The sequence below is a fragment of the Dendrobium catenatum genome, unplaced genomic scaffold (genome assembly GCF_001605985.2).
Source record: "Dendrobium catenatum unplaced genomic scaffold, ASM160598v2 fragScaff_scaffold_1028, whole genome shotgun sequence".
Classification (NCBI taxonomy): Eukaryota; Viridiplantae; Streptophyta; class Magnoliopsida; order Asparagales; family Orchidaceae; genus Dendrobium; species Dendrobium catenatum.
Window position 1 is genome coordinate 862443 of NW_021319490.1, and position 15047 is coordinate 877489.

The 15047-nt window shown below is 33.6% G+C and overlaps 1 long non-coding RNA gene across 1 annotated transcript; it reads left to right on the top strand.

The window, feature by feature from the left end:
* Nucleotides 1–8675: 8675 nt before the first annotated feature.
* Nucleotides 8676–9131, top strand: LOC110115875. Its single transcript, XR_003701859.1, has 2 exons — nucleotides 8676–8743; nucleotides 8843–9131. It is a non-coding gene; the product is annotated as an uncharacterized LOC110115875 (long non-coding RNA).
* Nucleotides 9132–15047: the final 5916 nt, after the last annotated feature.

Genomic DNA, 15047 nt, shown 5'->3' on the forward strand with positions numbered 1-15047 from the left:
CTATTTTAGGAGTATAAGTGCTTATAATATTAGTAGTCTTAGCATCAACAATAATCTTTAAAACTATAATTCTATCTCTAATTCTATTTATAACATTATCCTTCAAACTCTTATATATAATCACATTTACACTATTTTTAGTACGACTCTTACCAGAATACCATAGTTTAAATCCTAAACTATCAATCTCCTTAGTCTTCTATTCAACCCATTTAGTTTCTTGAATGTATAGAATATTTATCTTCCTTTGAATCATAATATCTATCAATTTCATTAATTTGCCTATAAGGGAACTTATATTCCAAGTTCATATCCTAATTTTAATTTTATGCACTAGCTTATTTGTCCACATCCCTCCATGATGTGGGAACTCTGTCCTATTTAACACTGCACCCAGGCATCGGTGCAGTGACCCTTGCACACTTGTCATTGTATTTAAGTCATACAACGAATTCCGGTCCCTTCTAGGGAATGTCCTATCATTAACACAATGTATTAAAAGATTCATGTCATGATTATTCTACAAGTTTTAAGCTATTTGTCAGCTACCTAATACAACCGTCTACTTTTTTTAATCCAGGATTTGGGACCTGACAACGACAATGTTTTACATCTAGAACATCATCTATCAAATATTCATTAATTGTCATTTCTTTGCTTGGATCAACTTTAACCATACATGATTCTTATGTTTATCATAAGCTGGCATTATTTTTTTTGTCGCGACATGAATTGTAAGTGTGATAGTTCAATTAGAATGATTAATACACTTTAATATCCTAAGCTATGTGTAAAGCCTTTTTAATGGTTTTTGTTGGTTTGTAGTTTTGTTCATCCCTAATCCCTTGATTGACATCTTTAATTAAACAAATATTAATAATAAAATGACCTGCATACAAATAATGCTTAATCACAAGATCTGCAAACCTTGCATAATATTCAAGCATATTATACTTGCCTTGTATCAATAAATCACCAAAATGATTGAGTATGTTTTACTAATTTTGATTTGTGCATTCAGGTTTTTTGGAATTAGACAAACTAAACCTTTTAAAGAAACCTTCTAAACTATTGCTCCACCTTAAAAAAATTTAAGATCATATCTCCCATCGAGTATATAATGTAAATTTAAGCTTCACATAGTTATATTGTTGTTATCTATTACCATGACCTACTCAATTTCGTTTAAATTGCATTATTATTTAATATTTTTATTCAATATGACCTACATTTAATTAACATGATGATACAATCATGATCTATGATATCAATATGATGCAGGATGAATTGAGATTAGATTTTCCGAGCAATACTAGCATGATGAGTCGCAGGAATTCATTAAAGGGAATTTGATGGTTCACAATTCAGAAGTCACCAATTAATGGAAAGACATACATATGTTACATGTTAATGTCAACACAAGGATTAGAACAAAAATGCTAATAAAATTATCAAATTAGTTCAAATAAATTTACGAAAATTTTGAACCATATTAAGGCTTCGTTTGGGACAGTTTTTTTATTGCTTCCTAAAACAGTTTTCTAGTAAAAAATTTCTAATTCAAGAATTTTTTATACTAAAAAATCGTTTTAGAAAGCAACAAAAAGATGCCCCAAATGAAGTGTAGATCACTGAGTAATTCTAATTTAAGTTCCACAAACAAAAGTTTGTCAAATTTGAACAATACTAGTCGCCCCAAAAAGCCAATAAATTATATGGACAAACAACATGAGAACATGGAACAAGTGCACCAAAATATAATAAAAACCAAGGCTTATGTTAGTACAAGAAGATGAATTCCCCTTGAATTAGATATTTGCAATTGAAGAAATCATACATCCAATATGCGCACATTGATTGAAAATGGAATAGGGAAATTTTATTCAATTTAAATTTTACATTGCATGTTTCAGAATTTTTATATATATGTATACTTTTCTTCTAGGCTAGTGAATGTGGTTCAAATGTATAAATTAAACTTCCAAAAGATAAGAATAAACATCAATTGTAATTTAAAACACAAACTCCTCATCCCAAAAAAACCATATATTAAACAGCTACAAAATCGGATGCGCCAGAACACCGCAGATCCCACATACAACGGTGGAAAAAATGGCACCCTCCATAACAACGTATTCGCAACTTGCAAGTTCCCAGCTTTCACTGGAAAAGCCGCAGCTCAACGGATCACTCAGGATAAAATCGGATCGGCAGGCACACAGCTCCTTCAGCCGCAGGTAATTCACACCCGGCTAAAGAATCTTCTATTCTATGTGACAAAATCACAAAGTAGGAGATTAATGGGAGCCAAAAATGCCGCTCCCAGACAAACCAAAAACCATGAAGTTAAGTCCAACCAGTTGCCTAAGAGGAGATAATTTCAATTTCCAGAGCCCCTCTTATCACAATCCACTGCCTAAAAATTGCAATTACATATCAGATTGTTTCCATTTATTTGCATTGATTGTGTGGTAGTTGAATTTTTTAATGAGAATCTTCTTGCAGTTAGTGGCCTTGCTATACTGTTGATTCTCTATGATCGGAAAAAAAATAGGACGATTGTGTTAACGGCATAGGAAACGTTATTTTCTTGAAGCTTTGATCTGTACATTTTATAGATTCAATCCTCTCCCATGACCCGCAACATACACAAATCCCCACTAGCAATTAATATCTTTTTTTTTTTTGGGACAGTCTTAATTAATATCATTTTTGAATGTATGATTTACAGAGGAATTTATAGTGTTATAATGAAGCACCCAATTTATATATTTGTGCAAAACATGGAATGCTGTTATACACCAGACCATCAGATGGAATGTAATTACAAAACATCTGGTCACATCCCATGAATGTGCTAGCAATGTCAAATCTTACCATTTAAATCCCTAAGTTTTTCTCAGCCTATTCGACATCTTTAGTTAAATTTGTTCATGGATAGGGCTGCAAATGAATAGAGTGTTCGACGAGCTACTCGTGGCTCGGCTCAATAAGAGCTCATTTATGTTCATTTGATAAGGTAAGTGAACGAGCTTGAACACTTTTGATAAATACTCGATAGCTAAACAAACGAAATAGAACAACTTGGCGTTCAGTTCGTTTATGTTCATGAATAGTATCATTAATGCTCATGAACAAGCTCGATTAGAGCTTGATTAGGAAGCCCGATTAGAACTATATTAGAGTTTTAAAAAATATACATTGCTAAATTTAATAATTTAATAATTTATTTTCACTTATCCCATTTAAAATTGTTTAATAATTTATTTTTTACTTCCCACATCCATCTAAAATCACGAACAATCCACTCTTTGAGCAAATATAAGATGAATCATAGATCATTTGTTCATGAACGAGTTCATTTGATAGCTCAAAAACACTAATTAGATATGTTCATGAATCGCATTTGATAGCTTAAGAATACTCATTAGATATAATTGTGAACAACCTTATTTGATAGTTTAAAAACTTCACTAGATATGTTCACGAATAGGCTCAGTGTAATTATTTGTTAGAAGGCTTGATAAAACTTGTTTGGTACATCTAATAGAAGTAGAGCTCATTTATAGCTCGGTAAGGCTCATTTGTTTAAAGCTCGATAAGCATGAAATGAACCGAATATGAACCAAATATGAACCAAACATGAACCAAATATGAACACCCATTAATTTAAACGAACCAGGCTTGAACACAAACAAAAAAGCTCGAATCAAACTCGAACTAAACTTGCACAAGCTGAAAATAAATGAAATCAAACATGAACATGCACATACTCGACTTGACTCAGCTCGATTCGTTTGCAGCACTATTCATGGATCAATTTGTTTTAAAACTTTCTTTTGCATGTTTTATATCATGTTGTTAAATTCACATCTACCTGAGCTTGTAGAAAACCATATTGTGTAGCATTCTGCCCACTGAATTCTACAACACCTAACGATTGTATTCCGAGGTGATTTCGTCCTCAAATGCACTTCAAATGTCAAATATACAATACAGATCATGTGATACCTGATGCTGATAGAGAATGTAATTTAACAAGATGCGGCAACCATAAAGCCTGTTTTCATGCATGCCTACTTTTTTTTCTTGGGGAGAGTTCTTTGATTGCTGAGGAAGTTAGCTTAATCTTTCTCTGCTGCTTCTCCTCCTGTCATCCCACCTTTGTATCCATTCTAGAGGACTGTTTATTTTAGAGATTTGCATAAATAATGCCCAAAATTGGCTGGTTTAAAATAAAATACAAGAAAAAAAAAAAGATCAAAATGATCCAAACTATTTATAATGGTCCATTTTAATACAAGACTTCTTTATGTGTCCATTTTAATATATTAATTCTTCAAATTTGATCCAAAATAATCCATTGACTCTTCAAATTAAGTAGTTTTTCAATATATATCCATCATTACTTATGTTTAGGTTTCAAGTCTTGGAAGAGAAAAATAAAGGGTTGTGCTAGGTAGTCGATAGCCAATATAAAACTTGTCTAATAATCATTATTTATTAGATTCAATAAGATACAATGGAGAAAAAAGATTCTTGTAGCTGACTCCAAATAGTGGGATAAAGACTTGATGTTATTGTTGTTTTTTTTTTTTAAATTAAATTTATTCCACAAAGGATAAGAAGAGTACAACACGCACCCATAAACAACTGAGGCTACAAAACATCAGATAACAGTACACAAAGACAAAATCAATAAAACAGACACACAAAGCTGTAGGAGAAGGATCCAAGAGCGGACTCGGGAATGGTAGCCCATTGCAACCACCTAGCAATCAGACACGGACCATCCTTTGGTGGAAGCCACTTAATAACGCCGTCAGCCAATAAGGCCCACAGGCAACCACCTAGCAAAAAGGCAAACCACTAAGGTTGCCAACAAGCCCAGGTCAACAAGGTGAAAAGCAAGGAGTCGTCTCATCATCATCCAAAACGCCAGCAAATACCACTGCATCAAAAACAAGAGTGAAATCCAAAAACTATTTCTTCTTAGATTTACTTTTACGCTTTTTACCACCGCCATTGAGGATTGCTTGATCAACAACACACCTCACATTGAAACTATACATATCATCATTAACATGATCACCAAAATCATCTTTCTCCCCCACAGAAGGCGTGAGTAATGGCTCATCCAAATCCAACCAATCAGATTGTACCAAAATAGAATTATTCAAAGACCGGGCCACATGGCTTTCAAATCTGCATTAGACATAACTGAAATAAGAATATTAACATACTTAGTATTACCTTCCAACTCATTAACAATAGGGGACAAATAAGACTAAACATTAACAGACAGACTAGTAACATCCTAGGCAAAATTAACAGACGGACTAATAACATCCCGGGAAGGTCCAACCCAATTAACTAACGCATGGATTGGCGACCCAGGAAAAACAAAAGGAGCACCATCTCCGTAAACCACATCAATAGACAGAACACCTGAGTTTGCCACATCATTCACACACGAAGTGTCTCGACCCAACCCGACTGGAACGAATCCCTTCGCGTCGGGTCGCGACGGAACAATCCAGGATCTAGCTTTCGAATTTGCTTTCAGACTTTCTTCCAATAAACAGACATACAGAAAACACAGAGCTACTATAAACATCCAAATATACAGAAATTCATCTGAAATTTTCTTCTTTCTTTCATCAAAATAATCATGTACATTACAGTGCATGACTGCCAACAGAAAGAACAGAACGGAACAGAAAAACAATGACTGTACAAAAATCAAAAGTACAAAATATCTAATCTCAGATCAAACACTAAACGACTAATCCAAGACCTCATTCCCTTTCTCAGAACCTGAAAACCACGCATATAACAAGAATGAGCTAACAACTCAGCAAGACTACACCAGCCAATCAAAATCTCCAGAAACTCACATCCAAACTACATCAGAAAAGTAGCCGTACATAATTCAGACAATCGTACAGAAAATCGTGTAATCAAACAGGATATAGATACTTGATTAACAAAATATTCAAATCACTGATACAGAAGAATTCATTTCGTATAACAGAATATTCAAATCAGATTTCAAATCAGAAGTATCGTCAAATCACAAAACAGACAGAATCGTACAAATCATAAGGCACATTATCAAAACAGATCAGATCACATATCACATATCATATCAAATTTCCGGACCCTGACAGAATCTCATCGGATTCTGGCCCCTTATACCTCCCTTCCCTGACACAGACAGAATCTCAATGGATTCTGACGCCTTATGCCTCCCTTGTGCTTATAGCACCAAAAAATATCAGAGATACAGAATTATCAGATCAGAACTTATTTTCAGATTTCAGATTTTCTAACCCTGACAGAATCTCAAAGGATTCTTGCCCCTTATGACTCCCTTGATAGCATACAAACACATCAAATCATCAAATTCAGAAATCAGATTTCGTCAGAAAAATCGTCAGCGGCATAACGGCAGTATACAGAAATTCCACATAATTCACAATTTTAGAAATTTATCAAATTACCACAGATAGCAGAAAACATCATTTCAAGACTTTCATTGTACTGAAGCAAATATTTTCAACATCTAGATAATTCGCTATTCGATAAAAACTCCGCATAATTCAAAATACCCGGTGAAAATCTTCCAAAAAATACTCAAAACGTGCAAAAACATCATCTCAGAAAAATACCAAAAGTTACGCAGTTAAACATTTATCAGCACGAAATGAAACCAAATTTTCGCTAACGGAAACAATATTCGGAACAGAAAAATCGTCAAAATCCACATTTCTGAAAATTGAGAAAGACGGAATGTGCCTTACCTCGAGTCGGTCAACTTTTCCAACTATGGCGACGGACGAAAACGGACTGAAGTCGCCCAAAATCCACTTTTCTTTCTTTTTTCCTTCATTTTCTCTCTCCTCAGATATTTTTCTCTCTCTTCAAATGACTGTTTGGATATATAAAAAGGTGGATCGTACGGGATGATTCCTATTTGTCCCAGGACGATTTCTCCTCTGGACAAAATTCGTTCAGACGAAATTATTATCGTCTCAGGACGAGTTGCTCTCTGGAGAAATTTCGTACGGACGAACTTGACTTCGTCCTGAGACGAACCTCTCTGTCCACAAATTTTGAATTGATCGTCCCGGACGATCCCACTTCGTCCGGACGATCCTGGAAGAAAAAAAAATGGCTTTCACAGGAAGGGCTAGCTGTAAGGTTAACAACACAATTGTTTTCGATCAAATTTTCATCCTCACCGACACAAATAGCATTCATAGGAAGAATTGAAGAAGCAGGAGATTCAAAAGGATCAACAACCGAATTGATTAGGCATTGTTTCGGCTCACCCGAGTCTGCCACAACAACTCTCATTAAAAACACCGGACTGATTCACTGGCAGAACAATAGTAAATGAGATTTCATCAAGATTAGCAACCACAGGGGTAATGACTCCATTAGCTGCCCCCTCCATAGGCATAACAGGAGTAACACTAGGAATTACCACATTAACACCAGCCAAATCACTAGGGTCTGAAGAGGGATGAGCCTCTCTATGGACAGGAAGGGGTTTAGCCGCAAGATTAAGTTGAGGATGTAATATACGACATTCCTCTTTCAAATGACCTAAAGAATTACAGTGCATACAATAATGAGGGAGATCATCCAAAATCACGTACTGAATGTAGCCGGAATTAGCTGAATCCACCCAAATCTTATCCGGGAATTTTTTGGTGGCATCCAACTCTACAAGAATGCGAGTCGTTGTATCTGTTTTCAAAGTCTGACCGAACAGGGAACCCAATTCAAAGAGAAATTATGGGGAGAAAATGTGAAGCCGAAGGTAAGGAAACAAAATTCATATGAGAACGATCGGAGAATCAACCTCAATGACCAAAGACAGGATCCGTTTAACGACTTTCATAAAGCAATTACTCACAAAATAAGATCGGTGAGAGAAAATCCTATAGTAATCAAAATCGTTGACAAGCTTAATCAATACATTCCTAGGGTTGAGGTCAGTGACTGAGCAATCACCATTAAGTTTTAGATTGAAAAAAAAAAATCCTGATGGCTTCAATGGAAGGCCTCCGGGCAGGAAATTTGCCAAGTAAAGCAAATTCAAAATGAGCAGCGAGCGACTGAATTTCTTCCTCCAAAATCAATAACGCCGGCAACCCACGGTGTGAAGAAATTCTCAAATCGGGAAAAGGGATCAAACCATTAGATGCCATGCCCCAGACAAAGCATCTTTAAAACAAAGAGTAGAAGAAGATACGTATAAAAACCCCAGGTCGCGAAGACGGGGAGACGACATTAAGCCAAAAAAAAAAAAGAAGAACACCATAAAAAATGCTCTAGAGAAGGAGGGGAACTTCCCTGAGGCGAAGCAGGCGACAAATTCCACCCACACAGCAGCGAACGGCGCCGGCAAGGTGAAAAAACCCTAGCAGAGTAAACATCCCTAAAAGGTTGATGTGATTCTTTATTTGGTCGAACAATTTATTTTGTTTGGTTGTTGTTGTTGTTGTAGTATTGCTTGTTGCTTCTTCTTTAAGGGCTTTGTGTTTAATGTTATAAGCTTGCTCTTAGTTCCTCCTTTTGCGTAATCACTGGTTTTCCATCTTAAAATCTGTAGTATTAAACTGCGAGTCTACCAATGGAAACTTACTCGACACCATTAATCTTCCTTCTCAGACTTCACTGATGTTCCACTGAGAGATGACCAGCGAGATTACCTCTGCAAAGTTGCGGATGGGTAATGGTTCCTATACATATCTGGTTATTGACCTGTGTTGCATATATTGTTTCCATCCATCTAAAACTAAAATCAGTATGGTCTCCTAACATGATGCAGGGTGAATCCAGTGACTGGGAATGCAACGAGAGACTCCTTGCTCTGCAATTGATAGGCTCTTCTCCTCTGCTGTACGTATTGTTGAACATTTGGCTAGTTTCTATTTTTCTATCTTTAACTATGTAACAAGGAAATGCTAAATAGATAATTTTGGAGTTGGTTGTTTGTCTTTTTATTTATTTTTTTTCTTTTTTGCTTCATATGGTTTGATCTGTTGTAATAATGTGAAATAAGTCTGGGGATGATGATTAGATTTGAGCCCAATACAAAACTTTTGGGTTTGGGTTAATTTGTTTTGGGTTCAAATTGGGTTAGGCCAAAGCCTTTAGGCTAGAAAGAGCCCAAAAATGTTATACCAGTTTCATTAATGGTTTTTAATCTAAAAAAAAAGGTTTAAATTTAATATAATTGTTATTTATTTTTTAAAATTGTGTTGCTTGACTCGTGTTATGATCGCTTAGGTTTTCAAGGCATTTAATAAGCATGTGGTTTTTTTTTTCTTTTAGTCCATTATTTTTATTTTTTTGTTGGTAGAAAAACTTGACTAGATTGGGTTGGGCTAGGTTTTCAAAATTGGGCAGTTTGTTTGGCATGACTCTAAATTTCTTGTTTTCTTGGACCTAAGGTGGATTTTTTTCTTCAGGTCAGATTGACATGGCTTGTTTATTCTGAAGCCAATGAGAAAAGTAGAGGGCTGTGTTAGGTAGTTGACAGTCAGCATAAAACTTTTGGAATAATTATGATATAAATTATTTAATACATTGTGTTAATTATGTGATATTTCCTAGAAGTGAAGCGCTGTATGGCCTAAATATAGTGAGAAACTGCATAGGTGCCCGTGTATAGTATTAAATAAACAAAGGTTTTCACATCATTAACAAATATGAGCAAAGAAGTTAGTCCATGAAATTAGAATTGTGATATAAATTTGGAGTATATGTTCTCTTATAAGCAAACTAATAGAATTAATAGATATTATGATTCATATGAAGATAAATATCTTATGCATTCAGGAGAATGTTAAAGAGATTGATAGTTTAAGATTTAAAATATAGTATTTATGCAGTTGTACTAGAAATATGTGTGATTATTGATAAGAGTTTGAAGAATAATATTGTATAAATTAATAGAATTAGAGATAAAATTATATCTTTAAATAAGTGTTTAAGCTCCTCAAATAGGTTTGACTATGTGTTCAAAATTAAAAATTTTGAATGATTTAGAAGAATTAATACAAAAGATTCCTCTTGAGTAAAAAGTTTTTTTAAGGGATTTAAATGAATATGTTTGTAGAGTTAATAGATTTTTAAAGTAAAATTCAAGATATTAAAATTTTGACTGTTCATGAGGAATCTAATGTTATGTGAAAAAAGTAACTAATGACGTTAAGAATATTGCAAAAAATATACTTGAAGTTTAAAAAGGAAAATCTCTTAATAGTAAAAAGAGTTGGTAGTGGAATAAAAATATGCAAGAAAAGATCAATGATAAGAAGCTATGTTACAAAAATTGACTTAGATGTAAAACCATGAAAAATTGGGAAATACATAATGATGCCTGTAAGGAATCTAAGAAAGTAATATGCGATGCAAAATGTTTAACTTTTAATGATTTATATAATAGATTAGACATTAAGGCGGGTGAAATATGTATATATAAGATAGCCAAATAAAGAGATAAGACAAGTAAAGATTTAGTTCAAGTGAAGTGCATTAAAGATGAACATCAAAAGATGTTTTTATTAGAAGAGTGTATTCAAGAAAGGTGTATGAGATATTTCGATGAACTTTTCAATGAAGATTGTGAGAATATGATTGAATTTAGTGGCATTAGCACCATCAATGAAAGTAGATATTTTTGTTTTTATTATCGTATTAGTAAAATTAAAATTAGAGATGCTTTAAAGAAAATGAAGAGTAGCAAAGCTATTTAACTTGATGATTTCTAATATAGGTACGAAAATGCTTAAGAGATGAAGAAATTTCTTGGCTTGCGAAACTTTTCAATATTACTTTAAACACTAAAAAGACGACGAATGAGTAGAGAAAGAGTGTGTTGATTTTTATTTTTAAGAATAAATATGATGCTCAAAAGTGTGAATTATTGAGGAATTAAGTTAATGTGTCATACATTAAAAATATGGGAGAGAGTTATTGATCATATGTTACAACATGATACTAATGTTTCTCAAAATTAATTTGGATTCATGCCGGCAATAACTACTATGTAAGCTATACATTTGTTGAGTGGTTTGATGGAGAAGTATAGAGAGAATAAGGAGGATATACATATGATATTTATTGATTTAGAGAAGTATATGATAAAGTTTCTAGAGAACTGCTTTAGAGGGTTCTAGAAAAGAAAATAATTAATAATGCTTATATTCAAATTATTAAGGATATGTATGCTAGAGTTGTCACTTATGTTCAAACTCAATGTGTTTTGACCAATATTTTTTTTATTTCAATTGGATTACATCAAGGATCAGCTTTAAGCTCATATCCTTTTGCTTTAGTCATGGATATTTTTACTAGACATTTGCAAAAGGATGTACCATAGTTTATGTTTTTTGTTGATGATATTCTTCCTATTGATAAGACTAGTGAGGGAGTTGAAGGAAAACATGAATTATGAAGGTCAATCTTAGAGTCCAAAGATTTTAATTTGAGTAGATATAAATTGAATATTCTGAGTGTGATTTTAGTAGTATTAGATCTAGGGTAAGGATTGTGACTTGGGGGAATCATGTTATTAATAAGAGTACACATTTTAGATATCTCTGATATATTGTTCAAACTGATTGTGAAATAGACGGTGATATTATTAGTAGAATTCAAGTTGGGTGGTTGAAGTTGAGGAATGTATCAAGCCTGTTTTGTGATAGAAAAGTATCTCTCAAACATAAGGGAATAATCTATAAGATGGTGGTGAGACCTGCAATGTTTTATGGTGCAAAATGTTGGCCATTAAAAGAGAAGTATAAAAGTAAGTTAAGTGTTACAAAGATGAGGATGCTTAGGTGGATGAGTGGTTTCACACTTAGAGACAAAATACAAAACAAGTATATATATATAGGTTGGGGTATTATCAGTGGCAGATATGATTAGAGAGAGTCATCTCATATGGTTTGGATACAAAATGTTGGCCTTCCGATGATCCGATTAGTAGAGTAAATGTATTAGTTTTAGCCTGTGTTAGGAAAGATAGAGGTAGACCAATAAGACTTGGTTAGAAAATATTAGACTTATTAGATTTAAATGAGAATTTGACTATTAACAAGACATAATTGAGAAAAATGATTCATATAGTCGACTCTACGTAGTAGTGGGATAAATGATTGATGATGATGTTGTTGTTTTGTATAGACTTTTTGTGCCCCACATAGACCAAAAAGGATCAATCAAGTCCTTTTTTTTTAATGGGATGAAGGGATTTTTTTTTTAGAGTTGTGTACAGTTCTTTATATATATATATGTAGGATTTCTGAACTTTTTGGTGTTTGATTGGATGAAAGAGGAATGCAAAGTAAATGTCGTATAAATCATCCTGCTTAATTTTTTAGGTAAATCAAACTTACTCCAGTTATGAAATAGAATGATTTACACTACAAACAAACTTGCTTGACCACCATTAACCACCACCGCCAGTCACCTCCACCCGCCTCCAGCCACCACCTCTAGCCACCATTGACGGGCACTGCAACCCACCGCCGCCACCTCCACCGTCGACGACCACTGCCACCCGCCACCTACTACCTCCAACGCAATCGGCTGCTGACCATCAGCGTCGGTTGCAAGCCACTACCTCCTTCGGCCAACAGCCCCGCAGTTGTAGCCCTACCACCCTCTAGCCACCGTTGTCGCCTATTGCAGCGACCGTCATAGTCGCCACCCTCTACCACTAGTCACCCCTCGGTCGCCATTATCTTTAAAACACTATATTCATTTAACTTCAAAAAAAAGAAAAACATTCACCTGAATTTACTTTACACTCATTCAAACAACATCAAAGTATTTTTTTATATTGCATTCTTTTTTTAGCTAATCAAACAGCCCCTAAGTCAATATCTTTGAATTTTGAAGAATATAAAAATTCTAAGAGTTCAAAATCAAGTAAAAAATAAAAAAATTTGTATGTATTGTATAAAAAGTCGTGAGAATATTAAAAATTAATTTTATATATATATATATTCATTTTTACTTTTTTTCACTAATTTTATTTCACTTAGTGTTTAGTCATTCTATTTTAGTCTATTAAGTTATATTTTCATTCCTTTTATTTTGTAATTAATTTGTTGTCCAAATGAACCAGTGCCGTTGAATAGTAATCCAATAAATTCTATCAATATTCCTTATATTCTTATCTTTTTTATTCTCAAATGGTTCATTTATTATAATCTTAATTAAGATATTAATAAATATAATGATTCTTACAAAGTAAGAATAGAACATAACATTTAAATTAAATTAAACTTATTTTTTTTAATAAAATATTAATAATGGGGCACATAAATATCTACCATTGTTTGATAATCACTTTCATGATTAAAAATAAATACATGAGAACAGCACCCTTTAAAAATAGGAATTTGAGAAAATTGCATTGGAGTAAGGGTTTTTTTTTTTTTGGGACATTTAGGCTAATAAAGGAAAACTCAAACACATAATATACGCAAGCAAAATAAAAGCGACGATGAATCGAAGCTATAATAATGCTTTAGTTTAACAAAGGATAAGGATAAGGAGTTGCACTTCGGTTTTCTTCATCGTCTTATTCTTCAATTCTCTCATGCTAACAATTATGGACTAATCTCATTCATAAAAATTATGATTTGTTAGGATTGTCATAACGAGTTAACGGGTTGGGTTCAAGTCCAATTCGGAACTAATAGCCTTTGAACTCATTTGACTCGAACCTAACCCGTTTAGTAAATAAATTAAAACCCTAGATACGAGCTCGAGTAGCTAACTACTCATTTGATCTAACCTGATTCGTTAACCCGCTCCTATGAAAAAAATGATTTGAAGTAAAGTAGGTAGTTCAAAAAATGTGGAAATATCACTCCACTCTTTGCAACAATACCACATAATAAATCTTAATCATGAAGGTTTTAATATTCAACATTATATCAAATAAATATTTCTATTTATACGGCCAAAATGAGTTAACGGGTTGAGTTTAGATCAAGTTTGGAACTAATAGCCTTTGAACCCATTCGACTCGAACCTGACCTATTTAATAAATAAATTATAAATCTAGACCCAAACTCAGTCTGCCAACAACTCATTTGATATGTCCTGACTCGTTAACCTGCTCATATTAAAAAATTGATTTGAGGTAAAGTGGATAGTGCAAAAAATATGAAAATATAAATATCACTCCACTCTTTGCAATAATACCAAATAACAAATCTTAATCAAGGAGGTTTTAATATGCAACATTATATCAAATAAATATTTCTACTTATACAGACAATTTTGATGCTACATAAAGCACACCTATCAATACGAACAATTATTACGTCCGGTGACCGGACGTAGCTCTACGTACGGTCATCACTGAGTTACTCGGTATTTGCTCAGTATTTGCTCGGTATTGCTAGGTATTGCTTGGCAATAACGAGAAATACCGCTCTGTGAAGAGCAATACCGAGTAATACCGAGTGTTTCTAAAAAAACTCGGTATTGCTCTGTATTACTCGGTATTGCTCGATATTTATCTTCACATGATGGTATTTCTCGTTATTGCCGAGCAAAATCGACAAATACGTGGTTTTGTGCATGCTACGTTACGCGATCTCAGTGCCGGCCGAACGTAGCTCTACATCTGTTCACCGGACCAAATAAAAGTTCCATCAATACCAGTAAAAAACAAGCCAATTTCATGTTATCGGGTTGACCCAAACCTGACTCAATAATAAAATCTGTCGAGAAATCAAACATGAACCCGACCAATTTATTCAATCGGTAGAAATAAAATTTCTTGTCCAGTCTTGAATTAATTTTTGGGTCATGTCATTTATTAACATTCACATGATTTGTATACAAACGATGTTCTAACCCCATTAAAAAAAAAATCATAATTTTTAAAAAATTTCAAACAAACTTTGAAGTCACATCAATGTATTATCGACAAGGCTGAGGTTAATATTTGAGCTTAAATTTATATGCAATCATCTATCCTCTATTTATTATATATATATATA